The sequence below is a fragment of the Bos mutus genome, chromosome 2 (genome assembly GCF_027580195.1).
Source record: "Bos mutus isolate GX-2022 chromosome 2, NWIPB_WYAK_1.1, whole genome shotgun sequence".
Taxonomy (NCBI): domain Eukaryota; kingdom Metazoa; phylum Chordata; class Mammalia; order Artiodactyla; family Bovidae; genus Bos; species Bos mutus.
This window is the reverse complement of record NC_091618.1, coordinates 77,161,660-77,185,155: the sequence shown is the minus strand read 5'-3', so window position 1 is coordinate 77,185,155 and position 23,496 is coordinate 77,161,660. Positions and strand designations below refer to the sequence as shown.

At 39.4% G+C, this 23,496-nt stretch overlaps 1 long non-coding RNA gene across 1 annotated transcript in view; it reads left to right on the top strand.

The window, feature by feature from the left end:
- The first annotated feature begins 518 nt into the window (after window positions 1–518).
- Window positions 519–23,496, top strand: part of LOC138990210 (uncharacterized) — a 63,938-nt gene continuing 40,960 nt past the window's right edge. Inside the window, exon 1 of the long non-coding RNA XR_011466329.1 lies at window positions 519–719. This is a non-coding gene — a long non-coding RNA (uncharacterized lncRNA). The remainder of the gene's footprint in view (window positions 720–23,496) is intronic.

Below are 23,496 nucleotides of genomic sequence, written 5' to 3'. Positions count from 1 at the left end.
GTGGATTCTTTACCAGCTGAGCCACAAGGGAGTTTCCTTATTAATATATTATATTTCCTACGGATCAGCAGGGAGAAGAGTGGTTAAACTTCAGAAATAGCTAGGCCTGCACTTTGGAAAAGAGGACCCTTTTGAAGGGGATGAATGTAGTCAATGAAGAAAGAGAGCACTGAGCAACTGTGTGGAAAACAAACAAACAAACGAAAGATAACAGAACAAGCAATAATAACAAAACAGGGGAAGAACTTAAATCCCCAAGAGCCCCACTTAATACATCTGATTTGCCTGGCTAGGTGAATATTTTCTTTTTGTTTTCCCAAAGAAGTTTGTTTCTTACCACGTATTGGATAATGTCAGGGGATTTCTTTATGGAGGAAGGAAGCATTAGGAAGTGAACATGGGGGTGTTATTATTACTGTATTTTTTGTAATTTCTTACAAAAATTTGTAATTATTTACAAATTTTGCTGTTTTATAAGTTTTATCACTCCTGTTTTTTTCCCAGAGACTGCAAGTTCTTTGGAAACATGGATTATATCATACCTTGTTATGCCAAGACACCTAGTGTTTGGTACAATGTTGGACAACACCAATCATGGAGCATAGAACATGTTTGCGACAGAAACCAGAAACTTTAACTCGGAATCAAAAACAGTTGCCTTGGGTCTAATGGAGGTATCTTGCTCCAAGGAATGGCACAACAATAGAAACCTCAGAAAGGTAACGGACCAAGGACCAGCTTATGGCTTAAAAGTATCGTTAAGCATCTGATCTACTTTGACATTGCTAAAAAATTATCTTCAAGGCTGCAGCAAGTAGTATACATCTGTTTTGTATCAAAATTTAATATTGTGCTGATTTTATGAATGACAAAATGGTCTATTTTACAGCCACAAAATTTCAAGCCATCACTTTGTGACTAGTAATATTTTGCCTTTTAAAATTCTAAAAACTTATCATGGATACTTTAGGAAACTAAACTTTGGAAGTCAGAAGAGAGCAACATTACTTCATTCTTTTTCTTAAATGAAAAGTTGTAAAGCATATTTTGAAACATCATGATAAAGATCCTAAATGTAGTTGTAGTTTTACTTATCTGATTGCTTGGCTTAATGCAATCTTACTGAGCCAGCAGACCAGCTATTCAGAATTAGATAACAGGTTGGCAAAACATGACATCGTCATTTGTGACAGTCTTAGACAAAGTTATAAAACAGGTGAATTTAGCCTTCAGAAAATGCTGCCTTCTCTTTCTAACCTGATCCCCCTTTTCAGTGCTCTCTTTGTTTCTTTCCCACACTATCTAAGAAAATAATCAACATACCAATCTGGTCATGTCACCTTTGATTGAAAGTGGTTCAATGGCCTTTGCCTCCTGGTAGAATAAAATCCAACTTCCTCTGCAGGATAAATAAATTTTGGTTTTGTGATATGGGCCTTTCTTATCTTAGGAATCTGCCAGTGAATTTGATCCCTTTCTGAGTTCACTGTTATCCCACATTATTGAAGATCAAGGTCTTCTAAATAGCACACTTCTTCCTCATTTAATTTTTCAAAACCAATTGAGAGATCAGGCAAAAGTATAAAGGCATATGGGAACCAAAATATGACCTCTGTCACTGACAGGATATTAGAAAAATTCACATTGGTGGACAAGTGGGCTTCCTAATACCAGTTCCCAGAGCTACCATCCCAGTAGATGGTCATACTAACCAAGGCATAGGCAGTTCAGGACGAGGGCAAGCTCCCCCCACTTGGTCCCTGTGTACCCCACAAGGTACTTCCCTGCAGGTAACCTAGGTCCCAGGACTGGCCTTCTTACACCCAGTCTCTCTCTTCAAATTTTCCAATCTTGTTAACTCATTCTTCCTCGGAGGAGGACTGAGTGAGGTCAAGGTGAGGTGGGATGAGGAAGGCCTTATAATACACATGAAGGACCCTCCAGGGAATGTGAAGCATAATAAATGGAGAAGCATCACTGCAGTTAGACAAACTGACTTTCCGGCTTCACTTTTCTTATTGCCAATGCACAGAGTTGTTGTTTTTTTTTTAAGTGAAGATTTATGGATGTTGGAGTCTTTATTGCTTGTATGTCTGAAAACATCTTTATTTTTTCTCTTGCTTTTGAATGATTATCTAGCTTGATGGCTTTTTCAGAAACTTCACAGACCACCTTCAGTGGATACATGATGTAAGGCAAGGAAAAGTGCTAAGTTCGGGTGGTGGCTGAGGGATGCTACCTTTTAGCCACAAGTATTTGTCTATACTTTCTTTACGTATTGGGTTTTTGCATAATGCTATTTTCAAGAAAGATCTTGTCAACAGACAGATCTTGGGAAATGCTACTGTAGACTAATCTTCTTATAAAAATAGTGAGGACAAATACTTAACTAGCACTTTATACGTCAGGTACACTAAGTAATGTGTGTGTCAAACACTGGTGAAGTGAATGAGGTCAAAGTCGCTCAGTCGTGTCCGACTCTTTGCAACCCCATGGGTTATACAGTCCATGGAATTCTCCAAGCAGGAATACTGGAGCAGGTAGCCTTTCCCCTCTCCCGGGGATCTTCCCAACCTAGGGATTGAGCCCAGGTCTCCCGAATTGCAGACAAATTCTTTACAGCTGAGCCACAAGGGAACACATACTACTTTATTTTTCAAAACAAACTGGTGAAATCATTATGATATCCCTCTTTTATAGATGAGGAGATTGAGGCCCTAACAAATACCTTTTCTGAAGTTGCATAGCTAGTAAGAGGTACAGCTGGAATTTGACCCCAGTATTCTGAATTCAGAGTATATATTATAAATGATTGTGAAGTGTTTGTGCATCATTGTGAAACGTAGAAAGTTGGAATGAATCCCACGTCTAAATACTGGAAGGGGAGAACAAGAGCCTTGACTTCCTTGCTTTGCTGCTGGACTTTTCCTATGCCACCACACCACTCTCAGGGTGGCAGCTTACTCTGTACACATGTGATGCTGACTCTGGTCAGCACCACGATCACTGCTGCTGATTTAGTGGAGATGATTCCAAACTCAGATATTCTACATCCCACTTGACTTTACCAGTTAGATGACTCAAACAAGCTTCTTGAACTTAGGCAGTCCCCCAAAGACCTTGAGATTCCACACCCCACAGACCTGTTTGCCCTACCCGCTTCTGTTTTCAGTAAATGGCATCATCTTTTGTCAGTTGCTCAAGCCAGAAACTTGTTTGTCATCTTTAATTCCTCTCTCTCCTCACCTCCCACATCCAACCCACAAACAAATCTTTTTGATACCAACCCCAGATACAGCTGGAATCTATATAATTCCCTCAACACCACACAACCCTCTTAGGAAAAACAACCGAGTAGCTATTACTGCCTCCTATCTTTTCCTTTATCTCTGCAGAATGAGCGCCCTCTATATACCATCTGTTTCTTCAGAAGTTTACACTTCAAAACATTCAATAGCAACACTACCCAATCCTTTTTCTTGTTTTGGAAGCTTATTTTGTGGGAAATATATTGTCACAAACATCTCAAAATTTACCATGAAAAATTTCTTTCAAAAATATAAGAAATTATAAATATACACATCCTACAACCGTCTTATCCCCACTTTCTGTATGCTTGATCTAATGTCTAATTCATTTGGTTAAAAATTGTTAATATTTGAAGTAAGCCATGTGGGCATATTTTATGGAAATTTTCCACAAAAAAAGCTTTTGCTATCTGTTTCCGTATTTAACTTTTCAAGATTTGATATCAAAATATATACTTGGGAAAATTTAATTTCAAACAAAGTACTTAAACTGTATTGAACTTGTTTAGTTTGGACATATTTTAATCTTCTTGTTATATTGGCATGTTATAATTAATGGCCTATTTGAAATTCCATTAAATCTTTTATTATCAGAGGTTCATAACTGTAGCATAAAATTTCTTCTCGGTGCTGAAACTTGTTATACAAGGTTTCAGCCTAGAACCAATTAAAAAAATTAGTCATTAAATAGTTTGTCTTTGAATGCAGACTTGTCATTTTCATTAATTTTTTGACTAAGCTGTTTAGCCAGGTCTATACTGCTCCGTGTTAATACTCTAAAAACTGTTTTTGAAATATTCGTAGGAATAGTGATGAGACGTATAGGAAGAATATTTCTAATTTCAGACTGGGAATGGTGTGCCTCCCCACACCCTCTCTAGTGTCTAGTGTCCTTCAGTCCAGTATCTTTCTGGTTCATGATTGCCACCAAGTAAACCTTTATTCCTGCTCCAGGGCTGCCTATCCTTCAGTCTAGTATCTTTCTGGCTCATGGTTGCCATCAGGTAGATCTTTATTCCTGCTCCAGGGTTGCCTATCTGTGCAGGATGGTGTGTGGAATCTTAATCAGACATTCAATGAATTCTCCTGTTTTCAGCCCCACATTCATCTCCCATGTTGAGGAGTACATAGCACCACAGGTTTCTGAGGCTCCTCAGGATTCTGCAGTGAAAGTCAAGTTGCTTCCTGGTTAGAGAGATGGAATAATGCTGAAGAGCAGTCACTTGAGTTCCCATCTTGTATACCATATGCTGGCCTTTTAATCTTAGATCACTCACTCAACTTTGAGTCTCAGTCTCATCTATAAAAAAGGGATGGCAAGCGATCACAATTTTTATGGGATCAAGTGAATTAATTAGGTTAAGGTTAAAAAGGCAACAGAGGGCTGGATTAGGCAGGACACAATAGATCACTGTAATGACCTGGTTTTTACTCTGAGTGATATGGAGAGCTATTGAAAGGTTTTGAGTAGAGGAGTAAAATGATCAGATTTATATTTTTTAAAAATAGAAGTTTTTACCATTAGAATTTTCTGGAAGATTAAATGACAGATTGTAAGGGAAGAGTTAATATTGATTGGAGGGATTTTAGCTTTAGCAGTGATGGAGTTTCCATCAAGTGGGATTTGGTTTGGTGTAAAGGGAGTTGCATTTTGATTTTCTGTTGGACAACTAGATAAAGTGTTGGGAAGAGAGTTGTGGACATGAATTGTAAATGTGAGAGTTTTTGTATAGAGACTATGTTTAATGCCATGAGAAGGGATTAGATGAACAATGTGGTGAGTATAAACAGAATACCAGGGACTGAGCCTTGGGGCACTCTACCAAGAGCTCAGAGTGAGGGAGAGAACTGGAGATGAAAAGGGTTGCTCAGTGAAGTGTGAGGAGTCTAAAGTAGTGGGTGTCCTAGAAAGCAAATGAAGACAGTGGTTAGAGGAGAAGTGAGGATTAATGTTCAATGTGGCTGATAAATAAGATTAGAACTATGAATTGATTATTGGATTCAAACAGTGAAATTCATTGATGATGACAAGAGTAATTCTCATGGGGATTTGGGCAAAAGTAAATGAAGTGGTTTTAAATAACAACAGAAGGAGCGGAATTGGAGGTAGCAAGGTAGATAAGTCTAAATGAATTTTTCTGAAAATTGATGGGGTGGTAGCTTGCAGATGTTGGAGACAAGAGCTGATTATTATTTTTTTTTTTTAGAAGAGAGAAACAATGGCTTATCTCTATGTGATGGGAATCAGTCTTGGTGGACAGAACTCTAAAATGTTATAGGCTAGTTCTAGATGTAGAATCTTTACATATAATAGCTAATAAATGAAATCTATGGTCACAGCTGTGTTACTGTGTTTACAAGAGAAAAACATTTGTAAGCATAAAGCACAATGATTAAGTGCATATGCGAAGTTTTGTCTCGCTTCACAATTCCAACATATGTGCTCAGTTGCTTTAGTCGTGTCCGACCCTTTGTGACCCCATGGACTGTGGCCTGCCAGGCTCCTTTGTGCTTGGGATTTTCCTGGCAAGAATGCTGGAGCAGGTTGCCACACCCTCCTTCCGAGGATCTTCCTGACTCAGGAATCGAATCCATATCTCCTGCATCTCCTGCATTGCAGGCGATGTTTTACTGCTAAGGCACAGGGGAAACCCTCCAGCTCTCAACTTCAGAGAGTTTTGATGAGGATGCCTTCAGTCTACTGGTGTTTATTTAATGTCTGATACATCGCAGGCATTCTTCTAGGTGCTGTGTATAAGCACTGAACAAAACAGATAATCAACGCTTGTGCTTTTTCACAATGACTGACATATAAAAAGCATTCAGTAAACATAGGTTCTTCTCACTGTTATTTTCATTGTTATCATCATCATCATTCTCATCAACATCAATACAGGCCAAGTAATGTCTGGAAATACTCAGAAATGTGGAATATAATAAATGTTGGAGAGAACAGTGAAAATATAAAGAGAAAAAGCACAGAATGAATCTATTTTTTGAAGATGAGAACTAGGAATACAAGGTGGAAGAAGGGATATTACGGTTTGATATAAAAACGAAACTCATAAATAGAATGGCTGTGAGGGAATGAGCTCTCACAGGTGCTATTCAGGCAGCAACATAAGGAATGTTGTATTAGGTATTTTGACTTGGCAATGATATGAAAGTCTTGGGAGTTTCTAAGATCTCTTATGGGGCTTCCCTGATGGCTCAGCAGTAAAGAATCCCTCTGCCAATGCAGGAGACTTGGGTAGGATCCCTAGGTTGGGAAGGAAATGACAACCCACTCCAGTGGGGAGCAGGAAATGGCAACCCACTCCAGTATTCTTGCTTGAAAAATCCTGTGGACAGAGTAGCCTGGAAGGCTACAGTACAAAGGGCCGCAAAGAGCTGGACACCACTGAGCGACTGAGCACACAGGCACAGCACCCAAGATCACTTATGGATCTAAAATGTAAGAATTCTATACAATTTCTATAAGTATAAATGATTCGTCCTGCTTGGAATTTTGACTCATGTGTTCTTAGGTGAGCTACTTAACCTCTTTGGGTGTTAGTTTTGGATCTCATCTGTAAAAAGATGAGCCCACTGACAATTACCTCTAATAAATTTTTAGCTCTATAAACACTAGTAAATGAAAACCACCTGAGAAATTTTTCCCACTTGTTTTCAGTGTTTGTTTTTCTTGGAGCTAGGAATGTGGAGAATTCTGGTATATGCATAATATATAATTCTATGATTCTTACTTTTCTTTTCCATTATATGAATTATATTTGAAAGAAACTTTGTTTTGCAAGCAAGTAGAGATGGCTCAGTAAATAAAAACTGTATTTCAGAGAGAATAACATGCAGTGTAGGCAAAATCACTTATTCTTTGTACTGAAACCTAAGTTATTAGAAGTGAACAAAATTGCAAACAATTATTGTAAGAAAGAGCTCCTGCTTGTCGATCTTAGGATGTTGACTCTGAGGGCTGGTTCTGTGGTGCCTGGGAGTATTGAGAGTAAGACAACCCTTCCTAAAAAACCCTTTTTTTAAGTGTGTCTTTTTCTCCCCTTCAGTGCTCCATCCTCCTTCCTCTGCTTCTTCTCTTTGCCCTTCCTTTTTTCTCTTTCTAAACAAGTAATTATTTGAGTATCTATTATATGCTCAGGTAAGTGATGAAGAATGGGGGCAAGGGAATAAGTATAAGACTTGGTCCCTCATTTTGAGGTATTTTAGAGTATATAAGGAAAGAAGGAAAAAAGAAAATACCATAAGCGTAGGTCTTACAGTGACCTCATATTGTATTAAGTGCCGAGAAGACAAAGATTCATGCCTTCATATGGTGTATAGTCTGGTATTTGGCAGCCATCATTCATTTACTGCCCTCAACAACCCTGTGAGATACTTAGCATATCCTCATTTTACAGATCAGAAGAAATTTGTCTACGTGTGTTTGAATCTAAAGCCATATTTCTCTTCACTACATTGTGCTCCCATACAGGAACAACAGAATGGAATTGGATCTAGTGCACTGTGGGATGGAGTTGGCTGTATTTATAAGATATGAAAAAAGGAAAAGGTATTACAGACTGTTGGAAAGATGGGTGAGGACTTTATGGAGAGGTGGAGACTTGAGTCATTTTCTCCATTCATTCCTCAATGAAATATTTATTAGGGACTTTATGCCAAGCACAGTGCTATATCTGGTTTAGTTGTTTGTGACAAATTTTAAAAAAGATTGATGCTTACAGATAAAATTATAACCAAAATTTGTAAAATATGTTATATAGGGCACAAAAGTCATCTTTCATACTTTTTATCTTCCCAAGTTCAACTGACATAAACTAATTTCAGTTTCTTTTTTTTTTTAATTTCAGTTTCTTGAATTAAGAGAACCTCTAAGATCAACCAAGTCAACCAAGATTCTTGCTTTATATTAGGTTTTCATTTAAAACAAACATTTAGCACCATGTTTCCCAAATGTAATTGAAAAAAGTAATCCCTTGGGGTACTTCTTGAACTTAGAGATTCCCCCCAAATCTGAAAATCTATATTTTTAACAATGGCCCCAGTTTATTTTTTATCATCAGCAAATTTGGAAATCACTAATTTAGCCCAAAGCCACTGAAATCTAGCCTTTGATTTCATGATAATCAGCTCAGACTTACACCGTCCAAGTTGGTTGGGCACACAGCTGCAAATGTCAGTCAGATCAATGGGCCCAATGTACTTGAAATCGGCCTTAAGTTTTGATGGGAAAAAAGCATTCCAAACCAGAGTTAGGTGAACAAAATTTGAGGTTATTAATTTTTAACCTATTAATAAAGGGAAGAAAAACCATATCAGTGTCATTTAAAAATTCCTAACATTAAACTTTTGAGGGAAGAGAATCATATGGTGCAGGTAAAAAGATGGTGGTGGTATCATTCATTGTAGGTTTATACATGAATATTTGAAGCAAATCAAATAAGAAAGATGGAATTCTGTTTTTGTTGCTGTTATTGTTGTTGTTTAGTTGCTCTGTTGTGTCTGACTCTTTTGTGACTCCATGAACTGTAGCCTGCCAGGCTCCTCTGTCCATGGGATTTCCCAGACAAGAATACTGGAGTGGGTTGCCATCTCCTTCTCCAGGGCATCTTTCTGACCCAAGGATCAAACCTGCTTCTACTTTGGCATGCAGATTCTTTACCACTGAGACACCAGGGAAGCCCAATCTAGTTTTTAGGAAAAGATTATTGTTTTCTTTTCAGTTTAATAGAATTCAAGGCTGAATAGCAAGGGGTGACCAAGAATTTTAGTGACAAAGTTTTTGAATCCTAGAGGAGGATTAGTAAAGAAAAAAAAATCTGTTTATATATAAAATGCCTAGCAAATATTTCTTAATGGTGATTATGATAAGATTTCTCAAACCCTGAGCTTTTCTTTTTTTTGTTTCTTTTTCTTTTTTGATTAGGCAACTCAGGGCTGGCTTGTGGTACAGGGAAGAAAAGGTATTTTAGCATTTCAGTCCTTAGTGGTAAAGACTAATGTGATCTGTTCTGGATATTAATCTATATGCTTAGGTTTGTGTTGGTCCTGGACTTAACTTACTGAGTGATTTTGAGGAAGCTACTTAACTGCTCTGCTTTTCATTTAATCTCTGTCAAAGAAAGGTAACAAGACATATTCTATAAATCTTGTTCAATTATTGTGAATGTTAAATGAGATAATGGGTGTTAATACAGAGAGTTACTAAACTCCACTGATAACCATAAAACCTATGTACTTTGTCTCAAATGGCCTGAAAAAGCATTACTCTGCACTGTTTAAATGGAGAAGGCAATGGCAACCCACTCCAGTACTCTTGCCTGGAAAACCCCATGGACGGAGGAGCCTGGTAGGCTACAGTCTATGAGGTCTCGAAGAGTTGGACACGACTGAGTGACTTCACTTTCACTTTTCACTTTCATGCATTGGAGAAGGAAATGGCAGCCCACTCCAGTGTTCTTGCCTGGAGAATCCCAGGGACAGGGGAGCCTGGTGGGCTGCCGTCTGTGGGGTTGCACAGAGTTGGACACGACTGAAGTGACAGCAGCAGCAGCACTGTTTAAAAGGACTATTTGGTCAGGAAACCTAAGTCAGCCAAAGGAAAGGCCCTGATAAATTTTCAAGATCCTTCTAATGCCCACATTCTCTCAGGTGATACAGTTATAAATTCACATCATCACCAGAAATCATTTCAGCATCAGAGAATGCAAGAACAGTGGTGTGGGAGCTTCTTGTAAAGCTCCTCGTTTCCTGCTGTGCTTGTTGAGCAGCTCAGTAGAGGCTGTCATGATCTCCCACTGGCTGCTTCTCACTGGCCCTGTAACTCAGCAGCTTGTGTTCCTTCCTAATTTACATGCTGTGACTCACTTAGAATGCCAAGTGGGAAAATGCTGGCAATGCAAAGGTTAATAGAAGCGCTCACACAAGCCTAATTGCAGCACCACAAACGTTATCTCCGTAATTGTAGCTAGCACTTATCTCAGTTTCTCATACTCGTCAGTCCATTGAGATCTGCCTCAAGCTGAGGGTGGAAAGGGGGGTCTCTGGAGTCCTTTGAATGAGTAGGGTCTGATAGAGTTATCAGGCCTGTGCAGCTAGGATGCCTGCCGCTGTTGGATGTGTTGTTATAATCAGAGTTTAGGCAAACACCTGGGCTTCTGCAAGGACCACCACTCCCCTCCCCACCTCAGCTCTGTACTGGTGCCCTGACTGGGAGGGACAGATGAAACCAAAAGGGATAAAGGTGCCAGTCTGAACTGGTCCGTAGACGCTTGACTAAATGCTTCCCATTAGGTCATTGTGTATCCTCATTTGAATATATGTTTGTTTTCATACTTAGGGTGGCTTGGAAACATGCTTAACTCATCTGTAGTAACTGACTGTAGCGTCTAAAAGCCCAGGCATGCTGATGCTTGTTGAGTGTAATTGGCCATGCTACATAGTGGTGGCTTTGGGAGGGTGGAGATGCTAATATTGCAAATTTGGGATATCAAATTAGCTAATTTAATGAGGACCCAGACTTCTTAATATCAAGATGATGTTGACAATCACCATTGTTTACCTCATTGTTAGCACTGAACTTTTGTCTATGGTGCTAATTAGATCAAAGTTTTTTCCAGTAGTCATGTATACATGTGACAGTTGGACCATAAAGAAAGCTGAGCACTGAAGAATTGATGTTTTTGAACTGTGGTGTTGGAGAAGACTCTTGAAAGTCCCTTGGACTGCAAGGAGATCCAACCAGTCCATCCTAAAGGAAATCAATCCTGAATATTCGCTGGAAGGACTGATACTGAAACTCTAATACTTTGACCACCTACTTTGAAGAGACAACTCATTGGAAAAGACCCTAATTCTGGGAAAGATTGATGGCAGGAGGAGAGGGGGACAAGAGAGGATAAGATGGTTGGATGGCATCATGGACTCCATGGACGTGAGTTTGAGCAAGCTCCAGGAGATGGTGAAGGACGGGAAGCCTGGAGAGCTGCAGTCCATGAAGTCTCAAAGAGTTGGACATGACTGAGTGACTGAACAGCAGATCAAAGTTGTTAGGTTAATGTGTGTAGATAGAAAGATTGACGTTGGGTTTTTAATTTTAATCTTCATACTCCATGTGTTTGGTTCTGGTTAAAGATTTCATGGAGTAGCATGTATGAGAAATTATGGATCTTCCTTCCCTCCACCGCCCCCCCGCCCCAACCCCGGTCACACACATTTCTTCCTTCTTTCCTTTCTTTTTGCCAGATGACACTGCTATGCATATGCTTGCTGATATTCATGCTCAGTATTTTTATCCTGATTTTGGGTAGTTCATGGAGCTAACATTTTCCAATTGAAACTGTGTTTATGGAAAGACACTTCTGAAACTTTGTATTGATTTCCAAGGCAAACACCTTTACCAACTTTTACAAAGGAATGTCTAAGGCACAGAACAGCATTGCCTTTGGCTCCTAGAGTCAACTATTGGGGAATGTTCAATTCTTTCACTCTGTTTCCCAGCAGAATCCAATATACTCAAGATCCACACATGTCTCATTCAGTCTGACTATTGATACTGTTGGTTGAATAGGTTACCCATTTTCAGTAGCATTTTGTTTGAAAGAGGGAGTCTGGAGAGGGAAGAGCTGATGATGACACAACAGAATGAGTCACTAAGCATGACAGACTTCCAGTGATTGGTGGCAAGGATACTTTCAGAGAAAGGACCCTTCATAATAAGCATCACTCCTCTAATTAGCTTTGGGACAGGGGCCCCTACTCTGGACCATGATTATAAAGTCTGAGTCATGAGAATGAGTGGGTTTATGAGTGTATATGGTTTGTATACTAGGGGAAACAAAACACATGCAGAAGAAATAGCTACTGAAAATTAAAACAGCTCTATAAAACATTGTGAGGGATGACATAAAGGAAACAGCACTGAATGGATGAATGTGCCAGTGGCAGACCTGGAGCTCAGGGGTAGTATTCTCACGTGGCTAATAATAGCAATAATAAAAATGAGGATGAGCATCTACTAAGCTTTTATTAAGTGCAGGAGCTGTCTTAAGTGCTTCACTGAGTTATTTACAGAGGTTCTTGAAGCCACTCAATGAAATAGTTACAGTTCTTATTTACATTTAGATGGTGAACTAAGGCATGGGGAGCCCACATGAATTGTTTGACTAGTAAGTTTTTCAAGTTGTGTCTAATCCAGCTGATTTTGATACCAAGGCCTGAGTGATATTGTGCTACTTTCAACAAGACCGGTTCAGAGTGTTCTTTAGTTTTTATTCTCCTCTCAGAAAGTTTTATAGGTCTTTTTAAGTCAAGGAAGGAAAAATGGCTAATTAGGACACAAATTACATGTACTTAAATTATGAACTCTGTGAACTACTATACCTCTAAAGCATCATTTCATAGTCAGTACCAGGTGATACAAAGAGGAAAAGGTTGTTTTCAATACCGTAAAAAAGTTTTTTTAAAAAAGCACTGAATAAAATGAGTATAGCACTCTACTTTAAAGTCCTTGCTGATCTCTTCATTTTCAGAGCAAAAATCATTACATGTATTTAACTTTAGTCAGGAAAATTATATATTTACTTCTTTGGACTTTGTATGTGAGTTTATTCTTAAGGGTCTTTAAGACTCTGAGATTATGAAGCTCTTCTAGGAACTGGATTCTTTTCCCTTATTGAATCAGTCTTGCACACACCTGGCCTTTTGAGGGAGTGGGAGAGTGATTTTTTTAGGAATCAGTGAGCTAAAATGGACTGGAATGGGTGAATTTAATTCAGATGACAATTATATCTACTACTGTGGGCAAAAATCCCTTAGAAGAAATGGAGTAGCCATCATAGTCAACAAAAGAGTCTGAAATGCAGTGCTTGGGTACTGCAAAAAAAATCTCAAAAACGACAGAATGATCTCTGTTCATTTCCAAGGCAAACCATTCAGTATCACAGTAATCCAAGTCTCTGCCACAACCAGTAATGCTGAAGAAGCTGAAGTTGAATGGTTCTATGAAGACCTGCAAGACGTTCTAGAACTAATACCCCAAAAGATGTTCTTTTCGTCATATGGGACTGGAATGCAAAAGTAGGAAGTCAAGAGATACCTGGAGTAACAAGCAAATTTGGCCTTGGAGTTCAAAATGAAGCAGGGCAAAGGCTAACAGAGTTTTGCCAAGAGAACACACTGGGGTCATAGCAAACACTCTCTTCCAACAACACAAGAGAAGACTCTACATGTGGACATCACCAGATGGTCAACACTGAAATCAAATGGATTATATTCTTTGCAGCCAAAGATGGAAAAGCTCTATAGTAAGCAAAAAGAAGACCGGGAGCTGACTGTGACTCAGATCATGAACTCCTTATTGCCAAATTCAGACGTAAGTTGAAAAAAGTAGGGGAACCTCTAGACCATTCAGGTATGGCCTAAATCAAATCCCTTATGATTATACAGTGGAAGTGAGAAACAGATTCAAGGGATTAGATCTGATAGATGAAGTGCCTGAAGAACTATGGATGGAGGTTCCTGACATTGTACAAGAGGCAGTGATCAAGACCATCCCCAAGAAAAAGAAATGGAAAAATGCAAAATGGTTGTCTGAAGAGGTCTTCCAAATAGCTAAGAAAAGAACAGAAGCAAAAGATAAAAGATAAAACAGAAAAGGAAAGATACACCCATTTGAATGCAGAGTTCCAAAGAATAGCAAGGAGAGATAAGAAAGCCTTCCTCAATGATCAATGCAAAGAAATGGAGGAAAACAATAGAATGGGAAAGACTAGAGATCTCTTCAAGAAAATCAGAAATACCAAGGGAACATTTCATGCAAAGATGAGCACAATAAAGGACAGAAACGGTATGGACCTCATAGAAGTAGAAGATGTTAAGAAGAGGTGGCAAGAATACACAGAAGAACTATACAAAAAAGATCTTCATTACCCAGATAACCATGATGATGTGATCTCTCACCTAGAGCCACATCCTGGAATGAGAAGTCAAGTAGGCCTTAGGAAGCATCACTATGAACAAAGCTAGTGGAGACAATGGAATTCCAGTTGAGTTATTTCAAATCCTAAAAGATGATGGTGTGAAAGTGCTGCACTCAATATGCCAGCAAATCTGGAAAATGCAGCAGTCGCCACAGGACTGGAAAAGGTCAGTTTTCAATCCAATCTCAAAGGCAATGCCAAAGAATGGTCAAACTACTGCACAATTGCACTCATCTCACAAGCTAGCAAAGTAATGCTCAAAATTCTTCAACAGTACATGAACCATGAACTTCCAGATGTTCAAGCTGGATTTAGAAAAGGCAGAGGCACCAGAGATCAAATTGCCAACATCTGTTGGATCATTGAAAAAGCAAGAGAGTTCCAGAAAGACATCAACTTCTGCTTTATTGACTATGCCAAAGCCTTTGACTGTGTGGATCACCACATACTGTGGAAAATTCTTAAAGAGATGGGACTACCAGACCACCTTGCCTGCCTCCTGAGAAATTTGTATGCAGGTAAAGAAGCCAAGAGTTAGAACCGGACATGGAACAACAGACTGGTTCCAAATAGGAAAAGGAGTATGCCAAGGCTTATATTGTCACCCTGCTTATTTAACTTACATGCAGAGTACATCATGCGAAATGCTGGGCTGAATGAAGCACAAGCTGGAATCAAGATTGCCAGGAGAAATATCAGCAACCTCAGATATGCAGATGACACCACCCTCATGGCAGAATCTGAGAAGTACTAAAGAGCCTCTTGATGAAAGTGAAAGAGGAGAGTGAAAAAGTTGGCTTAAAACTCAAAAAACTAAAATCTTGGCATCTGGTCCGATCACTTCGTGGCAAATAGATGGGGAAACAGTGGAAACAGTGTCAAACTTTATTTTCTTGGGCTCCGAAATTACTGTAGGCAGTGACTGCAGCCATGAAATTAAAAGACGCTTGCTCCTTGGAAGAAAAGCTATGACCAACCCAGACAGCATGTTAAAAAGCAGAGACATTACTTTGACAACCAAGGTCTGCTAGTTAAAACTGTGGTTTTTCCAGTGGTCATGTATTGATGTGAGAGTTGGACCATAAAGAAAGCTGAGCACAAAAAAATTAATGCTTTTGAGCTGTCATGTTGGAGAAGACTCTTGAGAGTCCCCTGGACTGCAAGGAGATCAAACCAGTCAATCCAGAGGAAATCATTCCTGAATATTCATTGGAAGGACTGATGCTGAAGCTCCAATGCTTTGGCCACTTGATGCGAAGAGCTGATTCATTTGAAAAGACCCTGATGCTGGGAAAGATGAAGGCAGGAGGAGAAGGGATGACAGAGGATGAGATGGTTGAATAACATCATTGCCTCGATGAACATGAGTTTGAGCAAGCTCCAGGAGTCAGTGATGGACAGGGAATCCTGGCATGCTGCAGTCCATGGAGTTGCAGAGTCGGACACAACTGAGTAATGGAACTGAACTGAACTGCAAGTGACTTGACTCCCTAGCATGAGGAAATGGGCTGCAGTGGGCAGAGTGGCATTGGATGCTGATGCCAATCAGTTCCCAGTTCTGCCTTTCCAATCTGTGTGTGACCTGAGCAAATCAAGTCGTTTATATTCTCTAACACAGTGATTTCAAACTCTAGCACACTTGTTAAAACTTAAGTGTGCTGGACCCCTCACCAGAGTCTCAGATTTAATATGTCCAGAGTGTGGCCGCAAATTGGCCCATGTGATACTAACACAGTCCAGGAGCATATTTTGAGAAATGCCACAGCAATTGTCAGTTCTCTCATCTTTTTAAAAATAATTATAGTAATAATTATTGTTAATTGCTTTTTGGCTGTGCCATGTGGCATGCGGATCTTAGCTCCCTGACCAGGGATCAGACTCATGCCCCCTGCAGTGGAAGGGCAGAGTCTTAACCACTGGAATGCCAGGGAAATCCTTCAAGTGTTCTCATCTTTAAAGTGGGGACAGTAGTGCCTCCCTCACTAGACTGTTGTAGGGTTTGGAGACAAAACCTTAAGCTGACTGTCTTACCTGTGTGTGTACACTTGACACTATGACCACCAGGTTTTTTTTTAGTGCAATTTGTTAAATCCATCACTTAATTCTATTTGGATTGTTAAGAGGGTGCTGATAATTTAAGGTCTCTGAATAGGATCACTTTGTAAAATGTTTCAGGTAACAGATTTGTGGAGTTCACTTGCAAAAATTAGAAGCATCTGAGGAGGAGGAGAACAGAACCAGCAATGGGTGCTTATTCCGGGTAGGGCAAAAGCTCTGGAACAAGCCTGCCTCCCCTTTGTGTACCATTGGGGAACGTCTCTCTTGTTGTTCAGTTTGGTCTAATGACTTACTAATTACTCAATGCTCATTGACTGTGCATTGCTTTGTTGCTGTGCTGGATTCCTAAAATAAAAAGAAGAAAGATAGTATTCCAGGCCTCAAGAAACTTTAAAAGCCCTTTGAATCTTTGGTTCCGGCTAACTCCTGGGTCATCAGTCATAATTTTAGTATATTTATTATTTTACAGATCTAACTAAATCAATCAGCCGTGCACATATACTGAACAGCACTTTGTTGTCTGTCCTTCATTAGGTTTTGTGGATGGTATGAAGAAAGTACGTTAAGGATCTCTGAGCTCAAAGAACTGAGAGCTTATTAACCAACGTATATTTAAATATTACACACTGCCAGTTCTAAACTGAATATATTAATTAGAAATTAATGAATGGTTAAAGAGGGAAGCCTAAGAAAGATTGATTACCTTGTGACTGAAAGTGCTTCCAACATGTGATGGGCCCCCTCCCCACTACAATTCAGAGATTTAAGATTGAGTCATTAAAACTATGATTTTTAACCTCAGTCCAAACTTGGAGTCTAACTGAAATCTAAAAATTGCTAAGTATATGGCAAAGAGATATGTTTATTTTTTTCCCCTATGAGTATTATTTTGCATTTCTACTCTTATTTTTGGGGTTCTGGAAATTCCAATTCATCAAGACATTTACTGACCATACACCTGAGACTCTCTAAGTTTGTTTCTTGGCTCTGATTTTGAAAGTGACTCCACCGAAAGTTGGAGAAAAAAAAATTTTTTTGGCCATTCCATTCAGCATGTGGGATTTTGTTTCCCAGACCAGGGATTAAACCTGTGTCCACTGCATTGGAAGCATGGAGTCTTAATCACTGGACTCCAGGGAAATTCCAAGAAAGTCTTCACTTGTAACTAGCTCTGCACATAAGAGAGAAAGAATGTGCAAAGCTTTTTGTGCAGTTTAAGTTTGGTCATAAAATCCTCTCAGTACATCTCTGGCTATTTAATAAAATGTAGCATCCTTCATAGGTAATTGTACTGTTGCTGACTTAAACGTATCATAAATGTATTCATTCAGTAGATGGGTACTTAACATCTGTTATGTTTCAACAGTCATAGAAATGGTTTTGTACTGATTTTTGCACATATTCTAGTTTAATCCCACTAGAAACAAAAGGCTCACATTTAAAAATTTTCAATTTAAAAGACAAGCAAAAGACACAAAACAGATCTATCGTAAATAAAACTGAATCTTATATAATAAATATACATTATAGTTAATTATAGAAATATGTATGAATTATATTTATGTATCGTGGATGCAATCTCAAAAACAACAGAATGATCTCTGTTCGTTTCCAAGGCAAACCATTCTATATCACAGTAATCCAAGTCTATGCCCCAACCAGTAACGCTGAAGAAGCTGAAGTTGAATGGTTCTATGAAGACCTACAAGACCTTTTAGAACTAACACCCAAAAAAGATGTCCTTTTCATTATAGGGGACTAGAACGCAAAAGTAGGAAGTCAAGAAACACCTGGAGTAACAGGCAAATTTGGCCTTGGAATACGGAATGAAGCAGGGCAAAGACTAATAGAGTTTTGCCAAGAAAATGCACTGGTCATAACAAACACCCTCTTCCAACAACACAAGAGAACACTCTATACATGGACATCACCAGATGGTCAACACCGAAATCAGATTGATTATATTCTTTGCAGCCAAAGATGGAGAACCTCTATACAGTCAGCAAAAACAAGACCGGGAGCTGACTGTGGCTCAGATCATGAACTCCTTATTGCCAAATTCAGATTGAAATTGAAGAAAGTGGGGAAAACCACCAGACCATTCAGGTATGACCTAAATCAAATCCCTTATGATTATACAGTGGAAGTAAGAAAAAGATTTAAGGGCCTAGATCTGATAGACAGAGTGCATGATGAACTATGGAATGAGGTTTGTGACATTGTACAGGAGACAGGGATCAAGACCACCCCATGGAAAAGAAATGCAAAAAAGCAAAATAGCTGTCTGGGGAGGCCTTACAAATAGCTGTGAAAAGAAGAGAAGTGAAAAGCAAAGGAGAAAAGGAAAGATATAAGCATCTGAATGCAGAGTTCCAAAGAATAGCAAGAAGAGATAAGAAAGCCTTCTTCAGTGATTAATGCAAAGAGAGGAAAACAACAGAATGGGAAAGACTAGAGATCTCTTCAAGAAAATCAGAGATACCAAAGGAACATTTCATGCAAAGATGGGCTCGATAAAGGACAGAAATGGTATGGACCTAACAGAAGCAGAAGATATTAAGAGGAGGTGGCAAGAATACACAGAAGAACTGTACAAAAAAGAGCTTTACGACCCAGATAATCACAATGGTGTGATCACTCACCTAGAGCCAGACATCCTGGAATGTGAAGTCAAGTGGGCCTTAGAAAGCATCACTATGAACAAAGCTAGTGGAGGTGATAGAATTCCAGTTGAGCTATTCCAAATCCTGAAAGATGATGCTGTGAAAGTGCTGCACTCAATATGCCAACAAATTTGGAAAACTCAGCAGTGGCCACAGGACTGGAAAAGGTCAGTCTTCATTCCAATCCCAAAGAAAGGCAATGCCAAAGAATGCTCAAACTACCGCACAATTGCACTCATCTCACACGCTAGTAAAGTAATGCTCAAAATTCTCCAAGCCAGGCTTCAGCAATATGTGAACCGTGAACTTACTGATGTTCAAGCTGGTTTTAGAAAAGGCAGAGGAACCAGAGATCAAATTGCCAACATCCGCTGGGTCATGGAAAAAGCAAGAGAGTTCCAGAAAAACATCTATTTCTGCTTTATTGACTATGCCAAAGCCTTTGACTATGTGGATCACAACAAACTGTGGGAAATTCTGAAAGAGATGGGAATACCAGACCACCTGACCTGCCTCTTGAGAAATCTGTATGCAGGTCAGGAAGCAACAGTTAGAACTGGACATGGAACAACAGACTGGTTGCAAATAGGAAAAGGAGTATGTCAAGGCTGTATATTGTCACCCTGTTTATTTAACTTCTATGCAGAGTACATCATGAGAAACGCTGGACTGGAAGAAACACAAGCTGGAATCAAGATTGCCGGGAGAAATATCAATAACCTCAGATATGCAGATGACACCACCCTTATGGCAGAAAGTGAATAGGAACTAAAATGGCTCTTGATGAAAGTGAAAGTGGAGAGTGAAAAAGTTGGCTTAAAGCTCAACATTCAGAAAATGAAGATCATGGCATCCGGTCCCATCACTTCATGGGAAATAGATGGGGAAACAGTGGAAACAGTGTCAGACTTTATTTTTCTGGGCTCCAAAATCACTGCAGATGGTGACTGCAGCCATGAAATTAAAAGATGCTTGCTCCTTGGAAGGAAAGTTATGACCAAACTAGATAGCATATTCAAAAGCAGAGACATTACTTTGCCAACAAAGGTTCGTCTAGTCAAGGCTATGGTTTTTCCAGTGGTCATGCATAGATGTGAGAGTTGGATCATGAAGAAGTCTTAGCACTGAAAAATTAATGCTTTCGAGTTGGGGTGGTGGAGAAGATTCTTGAGAGTCCCTTGGACTGCAAGGAGATCAAACCAGTCAATCCTAAAGGAAATCAACCCTGAATATTCATTGAAAGAACTGATGCTGATGCTGAAGCTCCAAAATTTTGGTCACATTATGCAAAGGGCAAACTCATTGGAGTAGACCCTGAAGTGGGGAAAGGTTGAGGACTGAAGGAGAAGGGGGCAGCAGAGGGTGAGATGGTTGGATAGCATCATGGACTCAATGGATATGAGTTTGAGCAAACTGGGAGACAGAGAAAGATGGGGGAGCCTCAGGTGCTGCAGTCCATGCGGTCGCAAAAAGTCCTAAGTGACTTAATGACTGAACAACAACAACATAACATTTATGTTGTGAACAAAGAATGTTTCCTGCTGTTTCAGTAAACAAAGGATGTTTTAATCATAAAGCCTATATCCCTGGAGCCTCCTCTAGTGCTGCACCCTGAGGGAAATTCAGGAAGAAGAAAAACAGGGTATTGCCCCTAGATAGTTAAGGTACATAACAAAGGAATGATTATAAACCCAGACTCTTGCATCTTCTCATACATGGAAAAGCACTAAAATCATTAATTTGTTGATTTAAGATGTTTGTTTTTGTGATTAGCAGTAGTATTTGAATTTAGACTACATCTGTTTGTTTTTTCAGCAAAAACTCCTCTATATACTGGCTTCTCCATTACCTCTTTGGAATAGTCCCTCAGAATTATCTGACAGGCTGCTGTTCTGGCCGATAGTTCTCAATAATGCCCTGAATAAAATATAATTCTCAATCTTCAAGGTATGCATTTGTTTTTTGTCAATAATATATAATCATTTGCATATATTATACTACTTTATATTTGTGTTTATGATTTATGTTATATATCTAGATATTTTTTATCTATGATAAATACAAATGTAGTCATAGAGCTTCTGTCAGGCATTTTTTGTTGTTGTTAGAATAGTCAAACCATTCAAGTTTGAATTCAAGAGAAAACAGTAGGGGAAGAGTTGAGTGAAGCTAAATTATATTCTGGACCTGAAACTCTATGACCCCTTATAGCTGGTTAAAAGATTACTAGCTAATGAGGGAATATCATTTTTGATAAAGGTCTTAAAAGTCCTTTTGAGTTTGTTTAATCATCATTGCTTCATTCACACTAGCTTTTTCTTTGTTTTGTTCTGTTGGTTCATTTAGGAAGCTAGAGCTTCCCTTGTGGCTCAGCTGGTAAAGAATCTGCCTGCAGTGCAGGAGACCTGGGTTCGATCCCTGGGTTCGGAAGATCCCCTGAAGAAGGGAAAGGCTATCCACTCCAGTATTCTGGCCTGGAGAATTCCATGGACTGTATAGTACAAGACTATGGACATGGACTGTATAGCACATAGACTGAGCAAGTTTCACACTGAGCATAATGGGTCAGTATGATAAATGAAGGCTTATGGGGGAACAGGAGCGTTAAGAAAAGATTGCCAATTGTAAAAAGAATTCAGACCCACCATTTGACAATTCTGCCTGGGGCTGTTCCTGTTCTTTGTAACTAACCAATTGTGTAATAGATAACACTCTTAAACTTGAGGTTACATATTGTTTTCAAAATATAATCCAGTTCAGTTCAGTCGCTCAGTTGTGTCCGACTCTTTGTGACCCTATGAATTGCAGAGCGCCAGGCCTCCCTGTCCATCACCAACTCCCAGAGTTCATTCAAACTCATGTCCATCAAGTCGGTGATGCCATCCAGCCATCTCATCCTCTGTCATCCCCTTCTCCTCCTGCCCCCAATCCCTCCCAGCATCATAGTCTTTTCCAATGAGTCAGCTCTTCACATGCGGTGGCCAAAGTATTGGAGTTTCAGCTTCAGCATCAGTCCTTCCAATGAACACCCAGGACTGATCTCCTTTAGAACGGACTGGTGGGATCTCCTTGCAGTCCAAGGGACTCTCAAGAGTGTTCACCCAACACCACAGTTCAAAAGCATCAATTCTTTGGCGTTCAGCTTTCCTTATAGTCCAACTCTGACATTCATACAGGACCACTGGAAAAACCATAGCCTTGACTAGATGTCTGGACCTTTGTTGGCAAAGTAATATCTCTGCTTTTGAATATGCTATCTAGGTTGGTCATAACTTTCCTTCCAAGGAGTAAGCGTCTTTTAATTTCATGGCTGCAGTCACCATCTGCAGTGATTTTGGAGCCCAAAAAGATAAAGTCTGACACTGTTTCCACTGTTTCCGCATCTATTTGCCATGAAGTGATGGGACTAGATGCCATGATCTTCGTTTTCTGAATGTTGAGCTTTAAGCCAACTTTTTCACTCTCCTCTTTCACTTTCATCAACAAGCTTTTTAGTTCCTCTTCACTTTCTGCCATAAGGGTGGTGTCATCTGCATATCTAAGGTTATTGATATTTCTCCCAGCAATCTTAATTCCAGCTTCTTCCAGCCCAGTGCTTCTCATGATGTACTCTGCATATAAGTTAAATAAGCAGAGTGACAATGTAGAGCCTTGACGTACTCCTTTTCCTACTTGGAACCAGTCTGTTGTTCCATGACAGATGATGAGATGGTTGGACGACATCACCAATTCAACGGACATGAGTTTGAGCAAGCTCTGGTAGTTGGTAATGGACAGGGAGGCCTGGCATACTGCAATCCACGGGGGGTCACAAAGAGTTGGACACGACTGAGAGACTGAACTGAACTGAAGACTTAGAAACAACAAATTTTTGCATAGGAAAAAACAAGTAAATAAAAACCACGAAGGGCAAAGCAAAAATAACAAAATGGGAAGAACATTTGCGTTTTGTATCAAAGACAAAGGTTCATAATTCTAATATGTAAAAAGCTTATACGTAACAGAGGAGAAAAACAACTTATAGGTCCTATAGAAAAATAAGCAAAAATTTAAATAGATTAATAGAAAAAGAAATACAGATGACCTTAATCATTTGCAAGGTGTTCAACATTGCTGATAGTAGCAGAAACACAATTTGAAAAGTACACAGAGATCCTATTTCCCATTAACAGAATTGGCCAAAACCCAAAAGCCTGATAGCACCCACTAATGGCTTGATGAGGCAATTTCATACTGGTAGGACTTCAGAATGGTAAAACTTCTAGTGGAGGGTGAGTTGGCAGTATCACTTAGTTGGCACCAAATTCTTACTTTTAGGAACCTATTTTGAATAAACCACCAGGGGAAAATAGGAAGATATTTGCACACAGCTATTCATTGCAACAGAAGACTGGGAAAAAACCCAAATGCCCATCATTAGGGGACTGGTTGAATGCTATGTTACATCCACTCAATGAGATACTGTGCAAGGATAAA